Below are 13,055 nucleotides of genomic sequence, written 5' to 3'. Positions count from 1 at the left end.
TATTTGGGAACGTTATGTCTCTTTACTTAACCGTATGCCGAAGCTCACCGGAGCTAAAATTGACAAGGATGATTTAGATCAGCGACAGACGCATTACAGTACGTAATTCATGGTTTTCAGAAAAGGTATTGAATATTGGGGAAGGATGAGAACTGTAAGACAAGACAGGAGCAAGGTGAATCAATTCCTATTAAATTCTTTTATACTTGAAGTCTTGTTGCTGTCGTTTTGGAACCCCCGGAAGACAAATCTAAGTTGATCTCCAAGGGGCCAGCAAAGTGCTAGGGAAATAGAAATTCTTCATCCTCACTCAGCACTGAAGTATGAAGCCGTTAGTTCAGATGAAAGTAACTATGATAGAAGAAGAAGAAGAAACCCATTGTTTTTAAAGTCCAGGAATGAGGTCATTTTAAAAAACGACTTTTTTTTTTTTTTTTTTTTTTTGGTTTTTCGAGACAGGGTTTCTCTGTGGCTTTGGAGGCTGTCCTGGAACTAGCTCTTGTAGACCAGGCTGGCCTCGAACTCACAGAGATCCACCTGCCTCTGCCTCCCAAGTGCTGGGATTAAAGGCGTGCGCCACCATCGCACGAGTGAGGACATACATATTTGTCTTTTTGTGACTAGGTTGCCTACTCAGGATTGTTTCTTCTAGTTCCATCCATTTGCCTGCAAATTTCAAGATTCCATTGTTTTTTCCCATTGAGTAGTACTCCATTGTGTAAATGTACCACATTTTCTGTATCCATTCTTCAGTTGAGAGGCATCTAGATTGCTTCCAGGTTCTGACTACTACAAATAATGCTGCTATGAACATAGCTGAACAGATGTCCTTGTTGTATGAATGTACATCTTTTGGGTATATGCCTAAGAGTGGAATTGCTGGGTCTTGTGGAAGACTGATTCCCATTTTCCTGAGGAATTTCCATACTGATTTCCAAAGTGGATGTACAAGTTGGCACTCCCACCAGCAGTGGAGGAATATTCCCCTTTCTCCACATCCTCTCCAGTATAGACTGTCATTGGTGTTTTTGATTTTAGCCATTCTGGATGCTGTAAGATAGTATCTCAGAGTTGTTTTGAGTTGCATTTCCCTAATGGCTAAAGATGCTGACCTCTATTGAGAATTCTCTATTTAGTTTTGTACCCCACTTTTTAATTGGATTGTTTGGTGTTTTGGTGACTAGCTTCTTGAGTTCATTGTCTATTTTGGAGATCAGACCTCTGTCAGATGTGGGGTTAGTGAATATCTTTTCCCATTCTGTGGGCTACCTTTTTGTCTTGTTGACTGTGTCCTTTGCTTTACAGAAGCTTCTCAATTTCAGGAGGTCCCATTTATTAATTGTCGATCTCAGTGTCTGTGCTACTTGTGTTATTCTCAGGAAGCATTCTCCTATACCAATTTGTTCAAGGGTACCTCCCACTATCTCTTTTAAGAGAAAATGGCTGGATTTATGTTGAGGTCTTTGATCCATTTGGACTTAAGTTTTGTGCATGGCAATAGATATGGATCTATGTGCAGTCTTCTACATACCAGAATCAAGTTGTGCCTGCAGCATCTGTTGAAGATGCTTTCTTTATTCTATTGTATAATTTTACCTTCTTTATCAAAAATCAGGTGTTCATAGGTATGTGGGTTAATATCAGGGTTTTCAATTGGATTCCATTGGTCTACCTGTCTATTTTTGTGTCAATACCAAGCTATTTTCAGGACTATGGAGAGTTTGAAGTCAGGGATGGTGATGCCGCTGGAAGTTCTTTTATCGTACAGGGTTGTTGTGGCTATCTTGGGTCTTTTGTTTTCCATATAAAGTTGAGAATTGTTCTTTCAAGGTATGTAAAGAATTGTTCTGGGATTTTGATGGGGATTGCATTGAATCTGTAGATTGCTTTTGGCAGGATTGCTATTTTTACTACATTGATCCTACCTATCCAAGAGCATGGGTGATCTTTCCATTTTCTGGTGTCTTCTTTAATTCCTTTCTTTAAAGACTCAAAGTTCTTACTGTACAGGTCTTTCACTTGTTTGGTTAGAGTTACCCTAAGATTTTTGTTCTTTGTGGCTATTGTAAAGGGTGATTTTTCCCTAATTTCTTTCTCAGCCCATTTATCATCTGCATATAGTAGGGCTATTGATTTTTTGAATTAATTTTGTATCCTGCCACTTTGTTGAAGATATTTATCTGTTGTAGGAGTCCTCTGGTAGAGTTTTTCAGGTCACTTATGAAACTGTCATATCATCTGCAAATAGTGAAATCCCGACTTCTTTCTTTCCAATTTGTATCCCTTTGATCTCCTTTTGTTGTCTTATTGCTCTAGCTAGAACTTCAAGTACAATACTGAAGATATATGCAGAGAGTGGACAACCTTTAAATAGACCTAATATTAGAGGAATTGGGTTGAGTTTCTCTCCATTTAGTTTGATGTTGGCTGTTGGTTTGCTTTTATCATGTTTAAGTGTGTTCCTGTTATCCCTGATCTTTCCAAGACTTTTATCATGAAGGGGTGTTGGATTTTGTCGGAGGCTTTTTCAGCATCTACTGAGATGATCATGTGGTTTTTCTTTCGCAGTTTGTTTATATGGTGGATTACATTGATGGATTTTTCTTATGTTAAGCCATCCCTGCATCCCTGGGATGAAGCCTATTTGATCATGTTGGATGATTTTTCTGAGGTGTTCCTGGATTCCATTTGCCAGTATTTTGTTGAGTATTTTTGCATCAATGTTCTTGAGGGATATTGGCCTGTAGTTCTCTTTCTTAGTTGTGTCTTTGTGGGGCTTGGGTATCAAGGTAATTATAGCCTCATAAAAAGAGTTTGGCGCTGGGCTGTGGTGGCGCATGCCTTTAATCCCAGCACTGGGGAGGCAGAGGCAGGCAGATCTCTGTGAGTTCGAGGCCGGGCTGGACCGATAGCCTCCAAAACAATACAGAGAAACCCTGTCTCGTAAAAACCAAAAAAAAAAAAAAAAAGAGTTTGGCAATGTTATTTTTGCTTCTATTGTGTGGAACAATTTGAGGAGTGCTGGTATTAGCTCTACTTTGAATTTATTGTAGAATTCTGCACTGCAACTATCTGACTCTGGGCTTTTTGTTGTTGTTGTTGTTGTTGGGAGACTTTTGATGATTGCTTCTGTTTCATTAAGGGTTTTAGGTCTATTTAAATTGCTTATCTGTTCTTGATTTAGTTTTGGCAAGTGATATCTATGCAGAAAATTGTCCATTTCTTTTAAATTTTTGAATTTTGTGGAGTATAGATTTTCAAAGTACAACCTGAAGATTCTCTGGATTTCCTCAGTGTCTGTTGTAATATTCTCCTTTTCATTTCTGATTTTTTAATTTGCATGTTCTTTCTCTGTCTTTTGGTGAGTTTGGATAAAGGTTTAGCTATCTTGTTGGTTTTCTTGAAGAACCAACTCTTTGTTACATTAATTCTTTGTATTGTTTTTCTAGTTTCTACTTTATTGATTCCAGCCCTTAATTTGATTATTTCCTGGCATCTACTCCTCCTGGGTGAGTTTACTTCTTTTTGTTCTAGAACTTTCATTTGTGCTGTTAATTTTCTAGTGTGACTATTCCCCAGTTTCTTCCTGTGGGCACTTAGTGCTATGAATTTTCCCTCTTAGTACTGCTTTCAAAGTGTCCCATAAGTTTTAGTATGTTGTGTCTTCATTTTCATTGAATTCTATGAAGTCTTTAATTTCTTTCTTCATTTCTTCCTTGACCCAGGAATGGTGCAATTGCGCATTGTTCAGTTTCCATGAGTTTGTAGGGTTTCTATAATTTGTGTTGTTGAATTCTAACTTTAAAGCATGGTGGTCTGATAAGATACTGTGGGTTATTTCAATTTTTTCATACCTGTTGAGATTTGCTATGTTGCTGAGTATGTGGTTGATTTTAGAGAAGGTTCCATGTGGAACTGAGAAGAAGGTATATTCTTTTGTGTTTGGATGGAATGCTCTATAGATGTATGTTAAACCTAATTGGGCCATAACTTCTGTTAATTTCTTTGTTAAGTTTATGTGTGGTGGTCCTGTCTAGTGGTGAGAGTGGGGTGTTAAAGTCTCCCACTATAACTGTGTGAGGTCTTTGGGTGTTGGTGGCGGTGGCGCATGCCTTTAATCCCTGCTCTTGGGAGGCAGAGGCAGGCAAATCTTTGGTGTGTTCGAGACCTGCCTGGTCTACAAGAATTGTGTGAGGTCTTATGTGTAATATGAGTTTTTGTAATGTTTCTTTTATGAATTTGGGTGCCTTTGTATTTTGGGCATAGATATACAGAATTGAGATTTCAAGTTGATGTATTTTTTCTGTGATGATTATGAAATGAACTTCTTCATCTCTTTTTATTGATTTTGGTTTGAAGTCTAATTTGTTAGGTATTAGGATAGTTATACCAGCTTGTTTCTTGGGGCCATTTGATTGGAAAATATTTTCCCAACCATTTACTCTGAGGTAATGTCTGTCTTTGAAGTTGAGGTATGTTTCTTGTATGCAGCAGACAGATAGATTCTGTCTTAGTATCCATTCTGTTGGTCTGTGTCCTTTTACAGGCAAGTTAAGACCATTAATATTGAAGGAAATTAAGGATCATTGAGTGTTAATTTTTGCTTGTTTTTGATTTGTTGTTGTTTGTGGTATTGTGTGTGGATTTACCCTGGTTTTTCTTTTGGTTTTTGGTAAAGTGGGATTATCTATTGCCTATATTTTTGTGAGTATAATTAACTTCCTTAGGTTAGAGATTTCCTTCCAGTACTTTCTGTAGGGCTGGATTAGTGGATATGTATTATTTAAATCTGGTTTTTGTCATGGGATATCTTGTTTTCTCCATCTCTAATGATTGAAAGCTTTGCTGGGTATAGTAGTCTGGGCTGGCATCTGTGTTCTCTTAGTGTTTGTAGAATATCTATCCAGCACCTTTTGGCTTTCAAAGTTTCCATGGAGAAGTCAGGTGTAATTCTGATTGGTTTGCCTTTATATGTTACTTGGCCTTTTTCTTAGCTGCTCTCAATATTCTTTCTTTATTCTGTATGGTTGTGGTTTTGATTATTATGTGACAAGGGGACTTCTTTTTGTGGTCTACTCTATTTGGTTTTTTGTAGGCTTCTTGCACTTTCATTGGCATGCCTTTCTTTAGGTTGGGAAAGTTATATTTTTGAATATGTTTTCTGCACCTTTGAGGTGAGTTTCTTCATCTTCTTCTATACCTATTATTCTTAGGTTTGGCCTTTCCATGATGTCCCATATTTCCTAGATATTTTGTGTTAGGGATTTGTTGCACTTAAGATTTTCTTTGGTTGATGAATCTATTTCTCCTAGTGTATCTTCAACACCTGAGATTCTGTCTTCCATCTCTTGTATTCTGTTGGTTATGCTTGCATCTGTAGTTCCTGATTGTTTGCCCAGCTTTTATAATTCCAGAATTTCCTCAGGCTGTCTCTATTTAAGTTTTCAAACCTTTCACTGTTTGAATTGTTTCTTGCAATTTTTGGTTTGTCTTTTTTTTCCATTTCTTTAAAGGATTATCTCTTTTTCTCTTTTAGGGTTTCTATTATCTTCATGAAGTTGTTTTTAAGGTCATTCTCTTTTGCCTCATCTGTCTTAGGATGTTCAGGTCTTGCTGGTGCAGAGTCCTCAGACTCTAGTGGTGTCATATTGGTCTTTCTGTCATTGAATGTGTTCTTATATTGTCGTCTTCCCATCCCTTCTTTCAGAGGGTGCAGGTGGGGTCTCTTCCTCTCCTGTTGGGTATGGGTCAAAGATTCTCTTCCAGCATGTGCAAACAGGTCCAATACTCTGATGGGTCTCATGATGGGTGCAGGCGGGTCTGAGACACTTCCTCTCCCGGTTGGTTGGAGTGGGACTTGCACAGCGATGTCAGCAGACTAGTGGTTGCTTGGTCCGCTGGGTTTGAGTGGACCTGCCTGCAGTCTCCAGGCCAGGAGATCCCAGAGTGGGCAAGCCCATTTACACTTTTTCATGTTTATATTGATAACTTTCTGTGCTTTCTTTTGCTGTGGATCCATCGCCCTTGCTGCCCCAGCTGTTTAAAGACACACACTCTCTTGTCATGAGGATCTCAACAGAAATAAAAATACACTATGGTCCTGCTTGTGTATCTAAAACATTCATCTCTTTTTGCAAAGCTTGGGAACGCTATGTCTCTCACAACATTCTCCAGAGCTCAAGGACAATTTATAATTAAATGATTTCTTTTTTTTTTGTGCAAACATCAAATACATAAACAAAAAAGATAAAGTTTAACTGATCAGGAACGACTTGCCAAAGTAACCTAGACTTTAAATTTTAACAATGGTTTCCCTAAATTTTCCCTCCTGACTCCTACAAAAAAAATTACAAAAGACAATGTTATCCAAATTTGTGGTTTTATAGTGTCCCCCCCCCCCCCCGCGCGCAAGGACCTAACTGATGTCTGGGTCCTGTTCCTCTCATAACTTGTAGCCTGGGCGCTACATCCCTGCCTTCTCCTACAGGCTTTTTCTGGACTTCAGCACGATTTGTAAAGCCATAGAATGGAGTGGCGCCAGGTGGCAGCAACCTGCTAACCAAGGAGGCCTTCTCTCCTGAATAACAACCACATGCACACTGCGTGCTGCTTCCAATTCTTATCCTCATTAACAAACTCCTTTTGGTTAGACTGACACCCTGTACTGTATTTCATATATGCCTTGTCGCATTATTAAATATATTAGCGTATACAATTTTATGGTTGGGGTCACTACAACATGAGGAACTGTATTAAAGCGTTCCAGCATTAGGAAGATTGAGAACCACTGATCTAGATGGAGTGTAGACTCAACATAACAGTATTATTGACCTTAGCCAATTACATCAAGAGATACACTCACTAGGAATTCTCATTTGCCAATAGTTTCTGGGTAACAGTTTATAGATGAGCTGCAAAGCACCGTACAACACCACAATTCTGGTGGTTTGACTCAATCTAGAATTTCATCTGTTTCTTTTAGGTTTCCTACCTTAGTAGGATACCGGTCTGTAAAATATTCCCTTATATTCTGAATTTCTGTCTGTTGTCATGTTTGCATGTTCATTCCTTCTTCTTATGCTAATTTGGGGTTTCTCTATCTTTTGCTTAGTTAGGTCAAAGGTCATCGATCTTCTTTGCCTTTTCTCAAAACATCAGCTTCTAGATTCCTTCATTCTTTGATGTTTTCTGTGCTTCTATTTCATTAATTTCTTCTCTGATTTCCCTTATATGTGCCTTGTGTTTTTTTCTCTTGAAGCTTTATTGAATTCTGTTCTAAAGATCTAGATTGTTTTCACCATGTTATCTGCCTTAAGTTTTTGTTTGTTTGGGCATCACTTAGGTTTTTTATTTTCCTTAGTGTTCTTTCTCCTTGATTTTATTGGGCTGTTCCTTTCTTTCTTCTTTAGACTCCTCAAATTCTTTAACGTAATTTATGATTTTTAAAAATTACGTGTCCTGATACTTATCTAAGTGATTCTTATTCCCAAACATTTTCTCAGGACTGTCATGTTTAGACAGCAATGCCGGCTTGAGATTTTACACTGTTTGCAATGAGATCTAGCCAGTATAGACTTCTTTTGTTTATATTTGATTTGGAAGGAGCAGGTTGGGGCTAAAAGGGTTTGTGCGCGTGGGTGGGTGGGTGGGTGGGGTGGGTGGGCCTATAGGCTGGAAACGGCATCGATGGGGTGAAGTCAGATGACAGGCGTGCTGGGTTGGTGAGCAGGTGAGCATTCTGTCCTCAGCCTGGTGTGCGGGTAGATCTGGGGGCTAGAGACAGAGTGTGGAGGAGGGAATCAGATGTAAATCTACACCCGAGAGAAGGACGTATAGACTGTGGTTGGATGGAAAGTTTTGATGTAATGTTTGAGCAGTCTAAGGGTCAAAGGGAAGGCAGGACATCTGGAACATCCTAGATGTTATGTTATGTTTTTGTTTTTTTGGTTTTTTTGGGTTTTACGAGACAGGGTTTCTCTGAATTGTTTTGGAGGCTGTCGGTCCAGCCTGGCCTCGAACTCACAGAGATCCGCCTGCCTCTTCCTCCCGAGTGCTGGGATTAAAGGCGTGTGCCACCACCGCCTGGCTCCTAGATGTTAGAAACACGATGCAGTCAAGTGTGGGCAGACTAGGCTAGGGCACTGATGTGGGATCTAGGCCAGATCTGGTGGGTTATGGAGAGTGCCTGAAGAAGATGGTCAGGCAGAATCTTTGGGCGAGCCCTTGGAGGAGGATGTGGACATCTGACTGGATGGAGAAGCTGAGTATGGTTTGGGAGGAGCATGTGGGTCAGGGCCAGGCAGCGCAGGTTCTGGCAGAATCCTAGAGGTTGGTTATGGTGCAAAGCCTGTCTTCTTAAGAGCTAATACCAGCTATGTGGCCACCAAACGCAAAGATTTGGGGATATCATTTCAGGAATTATTCAGGATACAACGGTGTCCCGGGAGCATCAGTGGACAGTTCTATAAAAAGAAATGATCCGGTGGGATCTGTTTATATAACAGGTTAAAAAAAGAAACCTCACCAGTCTTGCTCATACCCATGATAAAACCTGTCTAGGGCTCCTAAGACAGTTTCCTTGGAGGTTCTCTTCTTCTAATGAGGACAATAATGCTCCAACACTTTTCTTCACTAAGCTCTCAATGGGAATACGAACTTCCCTTTTTGCATATTGCAGATACTACCTACCCTGCACAGTGTGCTCCAAAGATGCAGATTGTTGTCACAGGCTGTCTTGTGTTTTGGATGTTTGACATCTGCGAAGTTTGTCATAGCCTCTTAGATGGGTCCTCTCCTGCTTTCTCTTCTGCATAGCTCCCTTTGTCAGGTAGGAAGCAGAGTGATCTGTACCTCTAAACCCCTAAAAGCAGTGAGGGTGACCCCTGAGAGAAGAGAAGTAGGGGACTAGTAGTTAGAAAGTTTCCCTGGCCTTGTAAACCTTGCTCCTTTATTATCCCCTCAGGGAGCCTTATTAGCTAAGAATATTTCTATTTCAAAAAGGCCCTATATGTGTGCAGGCTCCCACCTCCCTCTTCCGTTAGTTTCACTAAGCCTTGCTACCACAAGGTCATCATCACCACCTTTGCACCACAAGACTAGACAGTGCCCTTCTGGAATCTTCCATTTCACTAGCCTTCCCACTTTCTTTTCTGACATTTCTTCTTCCTGATTCTCAGTGTTTCCGGGGACCTAACTTTCGTGCTCCAGGCAAAGACTCAACCATCTCTCCTAATACAACCCAAACTCTGCTGGCAACTTTTAGCTCCCACTTTCCGTCCATGCCCTACCCTTTTGTCTTTGATGCCCATGATGCTGTTTACCTAGCTAATGGGCTGTCCATCTCCTCTGACTTCTTGTCACCGAGGGGTTCTTTGCATCAGTTTGCCTCCCCCTCCACTTCTCAGGAACCCTTAAAGGAATTTCGCATAAGCCTGACATCCTCCAGGACCCACTGGAATCTTTGGTCGCCATGATACTCTAAAATCAGAGACCTTTGTGGCCTCCTCCCAGAACAGCAATGCTTCTAGAACCACAAATCCAAACTGTGTTGAGGTGGAACCCAGAGATTCAGAGACCAGACGCAGAGAATTTAGCCACAGGCTTCCTCCTCTGGATGGGTTCTCAATTCCCTTCCATCCTGGTTCCCGCCTCTACTTACCCCTTTCCTCCGCATTATCCTCATTTTTACCCTGTCTTTTAAACTTTTACAGAAGTTACCTCTAGATCAAATCATCATCAACACTTGGTCGTTAACACACAGGACGAAATAAAAGAAATGCTAGAGACTCCAGACACACAAACTTCCACTCCCCTTCCCCCCAAGTAGGAAGCAGCCTGACAGTAAAGGATACCTCCTGTTATGTTTATGTATAAAGGGTTTGGAATAAAGGAAGCCCCTCACTCCCAAGCCAGGACTACAAACCAGGGCCAAGGCTATAAAAAAGCCCTGCTATTTGTGGAATTCCAGAAAACAGCCAACTTCCATCCCTTCCCCTGGAGCCTGGAGGTTACAGAGAAAAACAGTCTGGTGTCACCACCCTGCCCTGCTTACTCTTGGTGGCAGAATCTGATTCCTCAGACTTCACGTGTCAAGTTCTCCTGTATGGCTCAGATATCCGGTCGTAGGCTTCGCAGGCGCCAAGCTGGGGCCAATCAAAGTCTGCTCTCGCCATCTGGAAGTCAAACTGACCATATTCTTCTGTTTTCCTCCACTGACTTTATTTATTTCTTACATTTGTTTTTTTGGGTGGAATTGAGATACAAAATAAAAGAAAAAATGCCTGAAATAGAGGAGTGGGCAGGAAGGAAGGTTACGTAGAATATGTCACCCTAGGCACTTCAGGCTCAAAGGAATCGCACAGGGGAAAGAAAACCACTCCAAGGTTAACATGAAGACAGGAGGGGAAACTATCAAGAAGCGAAAGACAGGGCGGCTCCTTTAAAAAGATGCTTTCATTGGACATGCGAATAAACAGGAAGCATGCTACAGAACCCTGTCAGGCAAGTCGCATTCCTCCCCTTGCAGATTTACGGTCAGCGGGTGGTCAAATTCTCACTTGTGGAGAGTAGGCGAAGGTGTGCCCGGAACTACAGAGAGAACACAGAATTACAAGGAAAAAAATGAAGAGACACAGAGAGGTAACAGGAGAAGGAGAAAGCAAGAAGAAAGATGGGAAAAGAAAAACTGTCATAATAGGCTGACCTTGTAAAACTGCCGAGGAGCCATGCCTTATCTACGTTCGGATGAAAAGTTAGCTGTGTGCGCTGACTGCTTGGAGAACTCTGGCATCATCAGAAAACCATTTGGAAGATTCTGTAGATGCTTGCTTTATTTTTTCACACCCCATAATGAAGTGCAAAACCCTTCAAGATCTGGAAATAAATATCTCTGTCTTTCCCCAGGAAACAGTTCAATTAGCAAATAACTGTAACTGCATCATTACCATTTAATTTTCTGGGCAGTTCCAATGGCACCTGGAAGATAATAAAAAGATGTTGATATTATTCATACCTTTAATTGCTCCTACTAGCATGTTTTTGCTATCCTCCGGGCAAAATTTTTAACACTTGGCTGGGCATACAGTAGGAAAAGGAGTCATAATAATCCAGACTGAAACACTCTTCTAAGTACCCATTACATTGGATAGCTATAAGCAACAATATACCTTTGCAATAAAACCTATTTACTGGTAAAAATTAAAATTGCTTTAATGGCTTTATAGCAGTCACACAATTAAAATAACTATACCATGTTGCAGCTGTTCTGATGAGTCTGGCTACAAAATCGAGTAAGAGAAAAAGGAAAACAAAGGAAGCCCACGTTCCAAAAGCTAACACAAGAGCCCTGTTAACAGAGACTCCAGACCAGAGCTGCTGTCTTCCCTCCTCAGCCACGGGGTTGTCCTGTACATGCGCACGAAGAAAGGGTCACTACCCCACACCACTGATAAGGCTTTCCAGAACACTCTTATGTGTTAAGACTGTTTATGGAATCCCTCGGCACTCTCTTTGTCTTGTCTTAGCATGTTTTGTCAACAGGCTAGACATTTCCTGGCCATGGTCAAAAAAATCACGTATCTGAAACCCAGAAAACCGAGATTCTCACAATCTCCATAGATCTTAGTTAATGGTAGACTTCTGAGTTAGTTTCAGATACACAATCCTGTGTTCCAAGAATTCATTATGAACTTGTCAGTGGCATTTGTGGACTCAGGCTTTGTGACAGCCTCTGGGAGACAAACAGACAATATGCGCATCTGGCCACTTAGCTCAAGTGAATTGCTATTCCCATTTTTATTAACAACATGATTGAATAACATGTGTTGGAAAGGAGATAAGATAAACACAAAATTAATGTGATTTCCAAACTGGTACTAGCTAGGTGGCCCTCGAGAGTAAGACCACTTATTTCTTTACCACACACTGTTTTTTTTTTCTCGAGTCAGGGTTTCTATGTATTGTTTTGGAGGCTGTCCTGGAACTCGCTCTGTAGGCTGGCCTCGAACTCACAGAGATCCGCCTGCCTCTGCCTCCCGAGTGCTGGGATTAAAGGCGTGCGTCACCAATGCCAGGCACTCCAAACATCTGTAATAAGCAATCTGATACATGTAAAATGAAAAGTGAATATGGCATAATCCCCAGCATTGAGAAGACAATTGTGCATGCTGGGAAGAACTGGAACATGGGGAAGTTATTCTGTCTGAACTCCCCTGAGGCACAGTGTATTCATTTCTGGTGCTCTATTCATAATAGCTAGGAAATGGAGACAATCTAAATGGGTAACAAAAACGTGATACATAAAAAAATACCATGGAATACCGTTCAGCTGTAAATTTTACAGGTGAATGGATGGAACTAGAGAAGATCATACTGAGTGAGGTAACCCAGACCCCAAATGATGAACACCACGTGTTCTCTCACATGGAAGGCTCCTAGCTCCAAATTTTCAGATAGGTGCATTAGCCTGGAGCAACTGCAGACACCAGGAAAGCACGATGGGACCACTGTCATGGTAGGTGGGGTGTGGGGACAACAGAAAGAGAACATCGGCCCAAGTGATGCAATCTGGGAAACAGGAGGGCAGACAGGTAAACACAGAGGAAGGTGGGAAGGATGCAAAGGGGGAATAGCTCACACTAGATCTGATTCGGGGAGTGGAGAAGTGCAGAGCTCTTTAGCGAGAGGAGAGGGAGGAAGAGGGGGGATGAGGGCAAAATAAGGATGCCTGAAAATGCCTTGAGCTCATTATTGACTGTTTATATACAACAGTTACAAGTAGTTCTGTGTACAAATATGCATGTATATTTAAGTGAGCTTCTCTCATCTGGCCTGACAGAGCTCCCTCTAGAACTTTCTGTTTGTCCTTTTCATTTCTGTGAAGTTTTTTTTATTTTTATTTTTTGGAGGGGGTTGCGCTGAATGTGTAGATTGTGTTTTGTGGTAGGATGGTCATTTTACTGTACTAATTCTACTGATGCATGAAGAACTCTTCCCATCTTTATTTCTTTCTTCTACTGTCTTAAAGTTTTTATTATACAAGTCTTTTACTCGCTTGG

This window comes from Mesocricetus auratus, unplaced genomic scaffold, assembly GCF_017639785.1.
Source record: "Mesocricetus auratus isolate SY011 unplaced genomic scaffold, BCM_Maur_2.0 Super-Scaffold_100015, whole genome shotgun sequence".
Lineage (NCBI taxonomy): Eukaryota > Metazoa > Chordata > Mammalia > Rodentia > Cricetidae > Mesocricetus > Mesocricetus auratus.
The sequence above is the reverse complement of the archived record's forward strand: the minus strand, read 5'-3'. Positions refer to the sequence as shown.